The sequence below is a fragment of the Schistocerca nitens genome, chromosome 3 (genome assembly GCF_023898315.1).
Source record: "Schistocerca nitens isolate TAMUIC-IGC-003100 chromosome 3, iqSchNite1.1, whole genome shotgun sequence".
Taxonomy (NCBI): domain Eukaryota; kingdom Metazoa; phylum Arthropoda; class Insecta; order Orthoptera; family Acrididae; genus Schistocerca; species Schistocerca nitens.
In genome coordinates this window covers 598,715,809-598,728,204 of record NC_064616.1, presented here as the reverse complement: position 1 = coordinate 598,728,204, position 12,396 = coordinate 598,715,809, and the positions used below count along the sequence as shown (strand labels likewise).

The following is a 12,396-nucleotide window of genomic DNA, read 5'->3' as shown; positions in this document are numbered from 1 at the left end:
AGCAAATAAATGCTGTTTGTGTGTGCCACACACAAATTTATATTTGACATAGCTCTGAGCGCTTCACTGACAGACGATATATTCAAGAGCTAATGTTTTTGTAAGTCCACAGTTTTGTTTAATGTATTTTGTCTACTTCCTTTTGATTGATTGAAGTGCTTTAAAATAAAGCCAAACGTGCCCAGTGTAAGTAAAACTTTTGTTACAGTCGCGAAAGGTGGAATATTTCCCAATATTACATACGACACTTATGTGGTACTTAAATTAAATGAAATATATAGGTATCTTGTCCGCATTTCATTCTCAACATTGTGGCAACTAAAATCGACCATCCGGAAAGTATACTCTATGGACTTTACCTCTGCAAACTCTTCAAAATTTCGTGCAATGGTTTACTATATTTAATGCTGCATAATAACTGCGTTGAACATCGAAACAAAATTAAGTCATTTATGGGGGGAAGGTATCAGTCAAGAAGATAGGTAAAAATCTAATTTTTGAGCCAAATAGTTTTTGTGGAATCGAATGATAAAGAGTGTCAAAGCAGTCGGAACACAATGTGTCTGCACAGGCGAGCAGTGCAGTGACAAAATCGCCCACAGCGCGGAATGCAGGGAGCACGTCTCTGTAGCAGCGAAAGGGTTAATGCGGCCGTGGTGGCTTTACTTCATGAACTGCGCCCTCCCCCCTATACGTAAGCTTGCGAACTATGTTATACTATGGCGCTGCTTCTCTTGGCGCGTGCGTCGTGTGCAACTGGCAACGCAGCAATCTCCCGTGTCTAGGCGGGCATGCGCGAGCCGCCAAGATAAAAGAATTGAACTATAGTAAGTGAAGTCCCTAGTTGAGCTTTGTGGTGCCAGATGGCAGCACTTTAGTTGGAAACAGAAACAGCTGTTTATTGTTTCGAACAAGTCAAGCAGGTCCACACTTTCAAAGTTTTCCAGTTGCGTTACATCGTTACATCAAAGAATCGTTACTGTGGACAAAGGCGACTTTTCAGAAGAAAATTAAGGTAAAGAAATGTAATTCAGAACGTACTGAGGAACAGAGGTCACATTTTTATCACTTATACTATTTGTATACTTGGTCTGACAACAACATACCCGTTTTTGAAGCCGCTACTGCAATATAATTTCTCTCGAATTTTCTTTGGTGTTTGTAATAGCTATTTTTATTATAGTTTTTGTTATACGGCTGACAAGGGGAAGGCCTCAGACACGGCCAACCGATTCCGCTCAGATTTGGCAGGTCGATTGTATACAACCTTAAAACCAAGGAATCTAAAATATGTTTGGTCAACACCCCCGCGTTTTTGAGAAAATCACCCCTAAATGTTATGACGAGCGATCGACTCAAAATTGGAGGGATCGATAGATAATTGTAAATAGAGCATTTTTCATCATCAGGTATGGGGTCCGCAAACGCAAACTTTTCCAGAAATCGAGGAAAGAAACTTTTACAACTGCCGCTTCTGTACCCACACGGTAAACGCTTTCCGCCGACAGGCGCGATAGCGCAACGGCCAACGTAAGTGGCTGGGAATCGGAAACCCGGGGTTCGAATCTCGAAGAAGCCTAACGGATTTTATTCTTTTCGTTTGTATTTTTCCATATCTCAGTTGATAGGGATAGGAGGGTTAATAAGGTAACCAAATCAATAAGGGATGATAAGGTAGGCAAATAAATTTCTCAAACCTCTTGGGATAGTAAACCAGTAAAATGTTACTCCAGGTCACTTTACAATGGCTCTTCCAGTCACAAATATACTCACGGCACCAAGAACATCCAATGAATGAAATCTTTCGACTGCTACACTGTTCCTTCCGAAGACTCGGCGGAAAACAAACTTGGTTTACATTTAAAAATATGTCTTTTTCGGGAATTAATTTTGATGCGTACCACGCATACGATATCATTGCCTGAAAAATCGGTGCTGATAGTTGGTTATGAATTATGCTGTGAATAGTTATTGCATCCGTGCGGTTGCGGAATTCCCGCTGGGTTTCCAGAAGCACACTGCAATTCTGAAGCCTGAAAATAAAGTTTTTAACCTGGCGATAGAAATAAACATCACACGGTTAACATACAGGTGTGCAGTTTGGCGGTATTATTTTTACTGTGCACGTCGACTGACCCTCGCCATCTATAAACATTGTGTCATATATTGTAGTATTAATTGGTCCACTCCAGGAATCCAGTATCAGACAAAACTTGGTATCTGAAACGTATGGTTTTAAAACATTCTCATTCGTCAGTTTCCCAGATTTGGAGCAGGTAATGTAAACATTTTTGAACGAGTCGGTTAAACGATTGACCTCTTCTATAACCCGAGGACCAAATGTAACATTCGTATCTTGTAAACACAGGAAAATCTTAGGCAACACTTTTCCAGAGGCTGTGATGGCATATTGCGCCGTGTACTAATGTGTTAGTTTGTTTTTACTACCAACTGCGTCAAGGGTTCGTTTTTCTCCCTTATGCGATAACATGCGTCGAATGTTCACCCGATACTCGCATCCTGTTTGATCGGTGTTGATCACGTAATCACAATTAAAATCGGTCATAAGTGACGTCGTTTGCGTGCTGAAAGGAGCCGCCATTTTCTGTATTTCTACTATATTTTGTACCTCCTTATGAGAGACGTATTTAGTGACGTGCCGTTGACGAATTTTATACTCCGATTTCAAATTTCTTGCCCAAGATAATGGTGCAGCAAACGTAAAATCCTTGTTGGCCGTATATTGAAGCGCTGCACCTGCAGCCCACTGCTGAAGTATTCTCGTTGTTACGTTCTCGTTACGACAACGAGATCCGACAAATCGGTCGTATGTCCTCTTATTTATCGCCTGATACTTGTCGTATCTTGTCCCTCCTTTTACGATATCACTTTCCCACAATTTCAAGTCCTCCTTCCTTTTCAGGGCTGTTGTTGCTTCATTCTTTTGCAGTGTTTATAAGTTCCAATTCGGATGATTCCTGGCTAGCGCTACCGCCTTTACTTTTACTTCAAGGGATATAGTGCCGTAGTTCAATCGTTTAGTAACCGGTTCGTAATACTCATCGGGAACAGATGAAGCACATATTCCCAGTGACGTTGAGATTTTCAAAGTGTTACGACCATTTTGCGATTCACTAGTCGGGATATCTTCCACTGAATCACCTTCTGCTTCGTTTTCATGGTATAGTACTTCAGTATCAACAAAAGTCATTTCGTTCGTCAGCTCCAAAAATCGCTCTACGATAGCCGCTCCTATCAATCTGGAACGCCGAGAAACAGAACTGCCTGCTTCCGCAAGTGCATTGATAATGCATCTGCCTTGCAACACTTTTACAAACCAAACCAAAGCATAGCGTCGGTAACTTCCGCTTGCCATCGTCTGTGACAGGCTCCCAACTATATATCACAGCGCTAGTCGAAGGGTGTACATCCTCAATTATGCAGATTATGCACCTGAAAGATATGACACAACAAACAATAACTAGTTACTACGGCATAAACAGACGAGCTAATTACTACAAACTACATACAGTACTCGTCATATGTTACTTACGGAGGAACACTGTATTCATTCACAAAACGTATTTCATTCGGCGCATTAACGATGGAAAAATCACTACATGTATCCACGAGGTTCGCGGCAGCCTAATGATGGAAAACAACTCTTTCCTATTGACTTATACAAGGCTCGTGCTGGACACATTTACTCTTCCAGGTTCACAACTATGATATGAGGAAGAGGCAACTGGGACAACATAACTCTCCCCGCGTGCATTCCGTCCCGTACATTCAGTCCCGTGCCTCGTTGTAAACAAGCGTCGCGCGGTTGGCTATCTGTGATCCCTCGTGAGGAATTCGCAGCACTCTTACTCGGAGTTGTTTTCATGTGACAAGGCTTAAAAGTTTAGTACTTTACTAACACACGGTGTTTGGGAAATTACTTTGCGTACCTTATTATCATCATTCCTTATTGATTTACTTACCTTATTAACCCTCCTATCCCTATCAATTGAGATACGGAAAAATACAAACGAAAAGAATAAAATCCGGGAGGCTTCTTCGAGATTCGAACCCCGGGTTTCCGATTCCCAGCCACTTACGTTGGCCGTTGTGCTATCGCCCCTGTCGGCTGAAAGCGTTTACCGTGTGGGTTGTTGTAAAAGTTTCTTTCCTCGATTTCTGGAAAAGTTTGCGTTTGCGGACCCCATACCTGATGATGAAAAATGCTCTATTTACAATTATCTATCGATCCCTCCAATTTTGAGTCGATCGCTCGTCATAACATTTAGGAGTGATTTTCTCAAAAACGCGGAGGTGTTGACCAAAAATATCGTAGATTCCTTGGTTTTAGGTTGTACACAAGCGATCTGCCAAATCTGAGCCGAATCGGTTGGCCGTGTCTGAGGCCTTCTCCTTGTGAGAGAGGGAATCATAGAGAATAGTAGGTCACCATTAAAGGAGAGAGAGTAAGAAAAAGTACATGAAATGTGGAGACGTGGAAGACCAACTAAAGGGTAACTCTCCGAAATACTGGACAAGAGTAGGCCTTCTAACCAGAAAAGAAAAATTGGTTACAGGAAATGTTTTACCAACAGAATCTCTGCGCATCGATTGAAATACTCCACAGGAGTAACAGAGATCAATCTAGGACAGTGTTTGATTCTTTTTGGAACCTGGGTGACTATTCACAACAAACTATTTATCTTCGGGCAACAGTGCAGCCATTCAGTGTGCAAAGGAGACGGCCACGAAATGGTTCTGGAAATTAGAAATCAACGTCATTTAAGTATTTGCTGGGGGTGGAAAACCAAAGCGTCCAGGTTTGTAAAGCATTATTTCTGAACACATTTCAGATATCTAGTGGGCTACTTTACCATTGCATATCAAAGCTGGACGTTTCTGCTGTAGTTGAATCTCGTGGCTAGAAGACCCCAGGCAATAAAACTGATGACATGGATGTATGGGATATACCAAATCATTTCCAGCCTATAAAAGTCATTACACAAGAAACAAAGAAATTACTTGAACGCAGATTTGTCTGTTTCCAAAATGTACAGGGTGTATCTCCAGAAATGCCCAGTGGGTGCTGAAGATGATCTCTGACGAATGACTGCTCAGAAGCAGAAATTCATACCTACCAAATAATGTCAACTTTGGCTTAGTGAGAGCAAAGGGTAGAAAAGCAGTTAATATTTATTCGCTAAATGACTAGATATCCATGATGAAAGAATCCAAGAAGGAAAAATTCGTTTAAAACAGTTCACATGATGCATACTGACTTTTTGTCCACGAAGAAATAGGGAACAGTCATTGTAAACCGGAACAAAGCAGTTGATGGTCACAAAGTGATTTGGCTAGACATGCAGTGCTTGAGGAACGAAAAAGGGATGTACATATTCACTAAAATACAAAAACAGCCTCGATCCTGACATTCAGTTCCATGAAATTAATTTGTCAAAGAAAAATAAAGGAAGACCAGTATGTCAGCTACCAGAACAAGACATTCTCTACCAGCAGAAACATGCAGTTACGGACACAAAGGAGGATATGTTGTATTTACTGCCTTTTATTCCTCCCATTCAGCACCAATTCTTCAGACATATTCATTGTGTTGCAAACACAAGTCACAAAAGGTTTGCTGAAAATGATGCTGAGTCTTATGGCAATGATGAACTGAATTGTTCTGTGTGTTGATACGTAGGTAAATGTAATCAAAAGAAGAAGGGATATGGAAATATTAAACATTGCGCTGTTATATTGTGTATTGCTTTTTTTCTATAATTTTCGGGAGACTAGTAAGCAAGTCCATATTTTCCATTCCAAATATTGTTACAGTCTCCATTGCATCTTCTGTGTACTCCATTTTGCATATAACAAGTAAATTACAGTTGTCTGTTTCAAAATAAAGTAAATTTATGTTTGTAAAGTGTATGCTTTTTTTGTTTTTATATCCATGTATCTTTATCCATCAATATCTCAGTAACATTTTTCTGGACTTGCACAACTTGTATTCTGAATACCTCTTATATTAATTCCAAATTCACATTGGGTCTACCTGTTAAAGCAAAGATTAGTTATGTTGCACGTGTGTCTGAACATCTGGTGCAGACAGAAACGAACATATGCTTACATAATCTGCGAACCAATTATGGTGATGAATTCTAAAAGAAGTATATCAAGACTGTAGTCGATTGGTATGGAATAGGACACTACTTCGCATTTTCACATTTGTAACCAAGTATTGTTGAACACTTGAACAGAATGATAATATCACATATGTGGGAGAAATTCTCTCATGTGTTCTATTTCTTCATTTCTAGATGTGATCGACATCAAATCACTCTGAAGTCTCAACCCAGTGGCTGCTGAAGATGATCCCTGGCGAATGACTGCTCGGAATCAGATACGTGAGTAATAATTCTTTCATTATTCTACAGTAATAATATTTTTTGTTTTTACTTATGAGATGCTTTTGTTTGTAGATGTGCATGATGAGAATATCAGTTTTAAGACACCAACATCAACCACTGGTGCATCGGTGCTTGTATTGTAATTTGGGATTGAATTCTGTCAGACACTTTCCCCAGCCAGTGCCACAAACCTCTGTCACTCGTGCTGAATACTCTTCTAATGCATGTTGATTATGGGTTGCTGGATGTATATTTCGGCAATGAGCACACCAAACATTTTATATGTAAATACCCAAAAATTATCTTCAATAATGGCATACTGTTTACGATTACTTTTATTATTATTATTGGCCCCGAACACTATGGGACTTAACATCTGAGGTCATCAGTCCCCTAGAACTTAGAACTACTTAAACCTAACTAACCTAAGGACATCACATACATCCATGCCCGAGCCAGGATTCGAACCTGCAATCGTAGCGGTCGCGCGGTTCCAGACTGTAGTGCCTAGAACCGCTCGGCCACTACGACTGGTTATTATTATTATTGTTGTTGTTGCAATTATTTATTTCTGAATCATTAGATATGAATCAATTTTGTTCTTCTCTTCTGAGCAGAGTAATTGGGAAATGGCGGTCTTATGACAACTACACAGCGTGGCCCCCTCACTGGCAGCCTTGGCCTTAAGAGTTGGTTAGCCCGACTGTTGGTAGTGGCTGCCCGTGCACTAGTGGCCGGATCGTCATGAGCAGCAACACCATCTGCAGAACCCGGGCCATCGATGTGGGGTCAATGTAGTAATAGTGGCTCTCTGCCAGCAGCAGCCCAACCACCTGTTCCGACAGTGAAGATGAGGATGTACAGGTATGTCTCACAGAATTACCATTTACGCTTATTCAAGGTGCATTTGGAGACAAGATCTTGCTTACTCACATCAGTAACATGCTCGGGTATCAAGACCAGATTTTTATCATGAATGGGTGTCTGCGTGTTCGATAATGTGGGGTACCTGAGTTTCTAAATGGTTAGTGATTGTACACTGAAGCTGAGCGGATACAGAGCCAGTTCTCTGTACATACAATCACATCCATTACATATTGTATATTGAAACTGAAACTGTTTTTTGATAACAAAACTCCCCTGGAAGTTTTGTCTATAATGTTTGTCAGTTTCCCACTTTTATCAACAAACATAGACCCGTACTGTGTATAACCCCAGTGATCTGTGCAGATGTTTATAAATTCCTTGAACGTATTGTTGGTACTGGCATGTAGTGATTTTGTGGTTAGTGCTATCATAGATCAACAGCTTTGGAATCAAGGAATATGTCTAGCTCAAATAAAATACATTCGCTTTTCCATTATGGCCGAAGCAGTTTCATCAACCCTCTATCAGGCACTTAAGTGTGATTTGCAGAGTATCCCTGTAGATGTAGATCTTCATATCTGGTTCTCCATGGTGACATCATCGAATATAAATAGGTTGTTGGGCTTTACCTACTTTTCTAGTGGTGGGATATCAATGCTTTTGCTGAATGTCTGGTATTTAACTCTGTCAATACAATATAAAATGTCCTGTATTAGCTGGTATTTTGGATGAAATAGTGTTGCATTATGTATACATGCTGGAATAAAACCACTGTAAGATGTGTTAACAGTGACACAATAACATTAGTCTTCCCACAACCTGAAGATTCCACAAAATACAGGTGTCACAAGGAAGTAATGACATATGTTCTTATTTTGCCTTAGGTTTCCAGTATCACTGCAGGACAAGTCAGTTATTACAAGCTTCTTAAAACAGCAGTGCTTGCTTCGTCCAGTGAGCCTTGGCGATGACTATGTATTTATCCACTGGGATTTTTTGCAGATACACTGACCAGCCAGAACATGGTCACCACCGACCTACTATCAATAAATAACCTGTCTAGGCGATAGCAGCACCACGTGGCGATCAATGACTACAAGTCAGATGTACCCATGGTGCATGTAGTATCAGTGAGCATGCTTCCCGCATGTAGAATGGGGAAGGCACACAATCTATCAGAGTTGGACCGAGGGCAGAATGTGATGGCCCGGAGGCTCGGCATGAGTATTCTGGAAACTGTACGACATTTTGGGTGTTTGAAGTGTGCTGTGGTGGGTGTCTGCAATACGTGGTGAAACCACGTCCAATTGTTGTTGGGTTGGGCAGACACCCCTCATTACAGACGTTGTAGGTTGGGAAGACTGATAAAACAGGACAGGTGGCGAATTGTGGCGGAGCTAATATCAAACTTTAATGCTAAGCATAGTCCAAGTGAGTCTGAACACAGTGCACCAAAAATTCCTAGTGATGGTCCCCTGCAGCTGACAGCCCATGCATGTGCCAATGTTAACACCATGACATTAGCAACTGTGACAGAAATGGGCACCCAAGTGTTGACACTGGATGCTGGTGCAGTGGTAGAGTACTGCATGGTCTGATGAATCCCTATACCTTCTTCATCATGCTGATGGGTGGATGTGAATCCGTTGTCTTTCAGGGGAACAGCTGTGGGACGGAGACAAGCTGCTGGTAGCTCCATTACGTGCTGGGGAACATTCATGTGGGCATCCATGGGTCCAGTGGAGCTCATGCAAGGCACGATGACTGCCAGAGAGTACATGGGTTGAAGACCAGGTACACCCCTTCATGACAATCATGTTTCCTGACAGCAGTGGCATTTTTCAGCAAGATAATACACCATGTCACAAGGCCAGAAGTATGATGGAGTTGATCAAGGAACACAGTGGTGAGTTCTAATTTGTGTGCTTGTTCCCCACCCCCAGCTCGCTGGATCTGAACACGATCGTACACATTTGGGATGTGATTGAATGTGGCGTCAGAGCTCATCGCCATCACCCTACTCAATATTTACGTGAATTAGGTGACTTGTGTGTGCAGATGTGATGCCAGCTCCCTCCAGCAACCCAACAAGGCCACACTGCTTCTGTGCTATGAAGCTTCACTGCTGTTATCGATGCCAGAGGTGGACATACTAGCTGTTAGGTAGGTGGTCATAAGGTCCTGGCTGATCAGTGTAAATAATATAAATGTGACTGACTTGATGCTTTTTTATTTTTATAAACTCATACATGTTGCTGGGTATGCAAACAAATGGAACTTCATGCCAGTATGTGGCACAACTGCATCATACATTGTTCCATCCATTGACAAGCTGCAGGTATCATGGAAATGAGCAACTGTTTCCTCCTCTCTCTCTCTGTGTGTGTGTGTGTGTGTGTGTGTGTGTGTGTGTGTGTGTGTGTGTGTGTGTGTGTGTGTGTGCGCGCGCGCGCATTAAGTTCTTGAAGGTGGTTTCCTGCAAGTACATACATTCACTCTCATTAGAGAGTTTTACTGTTCGGATGCCTCCTGCTGTAACTATATGGTTTCCCAACACTACTTACTGCGACTGTACACTTCCACAGAAGATTGATTCCATCTGCATTGAATTAGCAAACAGGCAGTTCCATTCATCTCTGGAAAGTATTACACTGGGGTCACTATATTTGGGGTTAATTTTTCTGATTACATTAATTGTGTCAGCACTAATACTTAAATGACAACATACTTGTTGCACAGTGAGTAGCTGAAATGTAGGACATGACTTGTTGAAGTTCATTTGGTCACATGACAGCAGTTGAACTACCATTACCTGCTTATGTAGATTTTTCACTAGCAGTGTTGCAGCATTTGAAGCATATAAATGTAAGTGTGCAGTGAGCACAGCAGTCAGTTTAAAGTCACAGTAGCAATGGTGATAAATGTCGCCGTTTCTTGATGCTTAAATGTCGCACTGCAGGGTATTTGCTCTCACCATTAACTTTCGTGAATGTGGTGAATGTATTACTGATGTGAGTGCAGATATATCTCGTAGTGGATTCAAATCTCTGCTACTGCTGTAGGGTGATGACAATGGTGAAGGGAGGACCCCAGTATTTATGACAGAATCACCTTAGCAGAATGTGTAAACTGTGCTGCAGTAAATTATTACTTCAGAATGGTGCACACTGATTCCATTTGAAGATTATGGAGTAACTATTCTATATGTGCTTCGTGTAAAATCTAAAAATGTGTGTAAGGTGCACATTGATGTTTATGAAAAACTTGGAAAAAAATGGCAGTGTCCGAATGATGTTGATTATCTATTTCACATGTAAGTTATACCATGATTGTGTGATATCCCACATGGATTTCATTTGTTAACTCAAGTGTTCAAAAATAATGCTGTTATTTCTAAATGTGGAGCCTACTGTAAGCACTATTATGTGAATGGGCAGTGTCAGATTGATGGACCACCGTCCATTAAAATGCATTTTGTAGGATATAGAGGAAAAAAAGCAATGAAAAGTCCTTATTACAATTTTTTTTTGTTCATAAAATGTATGTGATGAGCATAGGTAAAATTAGTCTGTCATGTTAATAGTAATACTGATGCTACATATGAATCTAGTATTATACCGACTGAGCTTTAATGATCTCACGTGATATTCACATATAATTTTAATGCATACGATATAATGCATGATTTATCTTGGGAGGATTTTTCAATGTGTTAGCTATTCAGATGATAAAGCTCATCTGGGGCTCATGTTAAACCCAATTATATAAGGATTTGTTGGTGTCTGCAGAGTGCTGCCCTTAATCACTCTCTTGAAATCAGAGATCCTATAATGGAAGCATACTCTCGCTCTCATAAAAGACAAAGTGTACTTAATGTCTTTGTGGCGATGATATGTACATAATGGTTTTTCACATTGAAAATTGCATTGTGATTCATTTCTTCTTCTTCTTCAATTAGTGCATTATACAGGGTGAAGCAAAATTCGCACACTTGCCCTTCACAGTGCGACTCCAGCGATAAAAATGTCTGTCACAGAATTTCGTCTGGCAAGTACTTCAGGCAGAAAAAGGGTGTTAAAGAGTGACAATCTGGCAACACTGTAGCCACATGTATGGTAACTATCTGTATCAGTACGTGTTAGTCGTACTGTACTGTTGGTGCAGTGGGTAGACTTTTGGGTTACCATGCACGAGGCCGAGGGTTCGATCCTGGGTTGGGCTGCGTTTCTTTACTTGCTAATTTCATTCTGGCATTTCATACTGTAATATACACTGTTTCTTAGGTCACATGTATCCTAAATTTACAACATTTTGTAACTCTGAACGTAACAAATATGTGTTTAGACAAACAAGAAATAGACAGTTCAAACAAAAGACCTGTCATAGGAAAGAATAACTACAAAAACAGTATCAGTTTCGAGATGGTAAAGATGATAGCACAGTACAATAACACAACATCTACTTGTCATTTATACTACCTGTAATATGAGTGCTCAGATGTCGCACATTAGCAACCAGTGACCATAATAATGTCCATATTAATGACTGCATGAACGTCACAACTGAATACATTGTCCTTACAACAACAGATGCTCAAAGCAAGCTCCCTGCATGTCCAGACATTGCGCAACTCGCTGAATCGTACAGGTCAGGATCCTTCGCAGCGATGCTGTGTCCACAGTAACGAGAGCGGCACAAACACACACTAGCAGTTCTTCCACATTCATTGTCAGAGTAGAAAACACATGCTCCTTCAAGTGGCCTCACAGGAAGAAATCCAGGGGATTTAGATCAGGTGAATGTGATAGCCATATGACTGGACCTCCACATCAGAGCAATTTCCCTGGAAATGTTATGTCCAAAAACCGTCGCACACTAAGTGTGGAGGTGCACCATCATGTTGGAACCATATCCTCTACCGAGCATGTAGTGGAACATCTTCCAGCACATCAGGCAGATACTTTGAGAGGAATGTATGATACCTACGTGCAGTCAACCAGTCAGGCAACATGTAGGTTCCCAAACACCTGTCGCCCATATCCTCTACCGAGCATGTAGTGGAACATCTTCCAGCACATCAGGCAGATACTTTGAGAGGAATGTATGATACCTACGTGCA

General features: G+C 41.0%; 1 long non-coding RNA gene across 1 annotated transcript in view; it reads left to right on the top strand.

Annotated features, from left to right (window-relative positions):
- Positions 1–12,396, top strand: part of LOC126249674 (uncharacterized) — a 248,124-nt gene that overhangs the window by 222,030 nt on the left and 13,698 nt on the right. Inside the window, exons 4-6 of the long non-coding RNA XR_007545638.1 lie at positions 6,321–6,407; positions 6,483–6,694; positions 7,028–7,274. This is a non-coding gene — a long non-coding RNA (uncharacterized LOC126249674). The remainder of the gene's footprint in view (positions 1–6,320; positions 6,408–6,482; positions 6,695–7,027; positions 7,275–12,396) is intronic.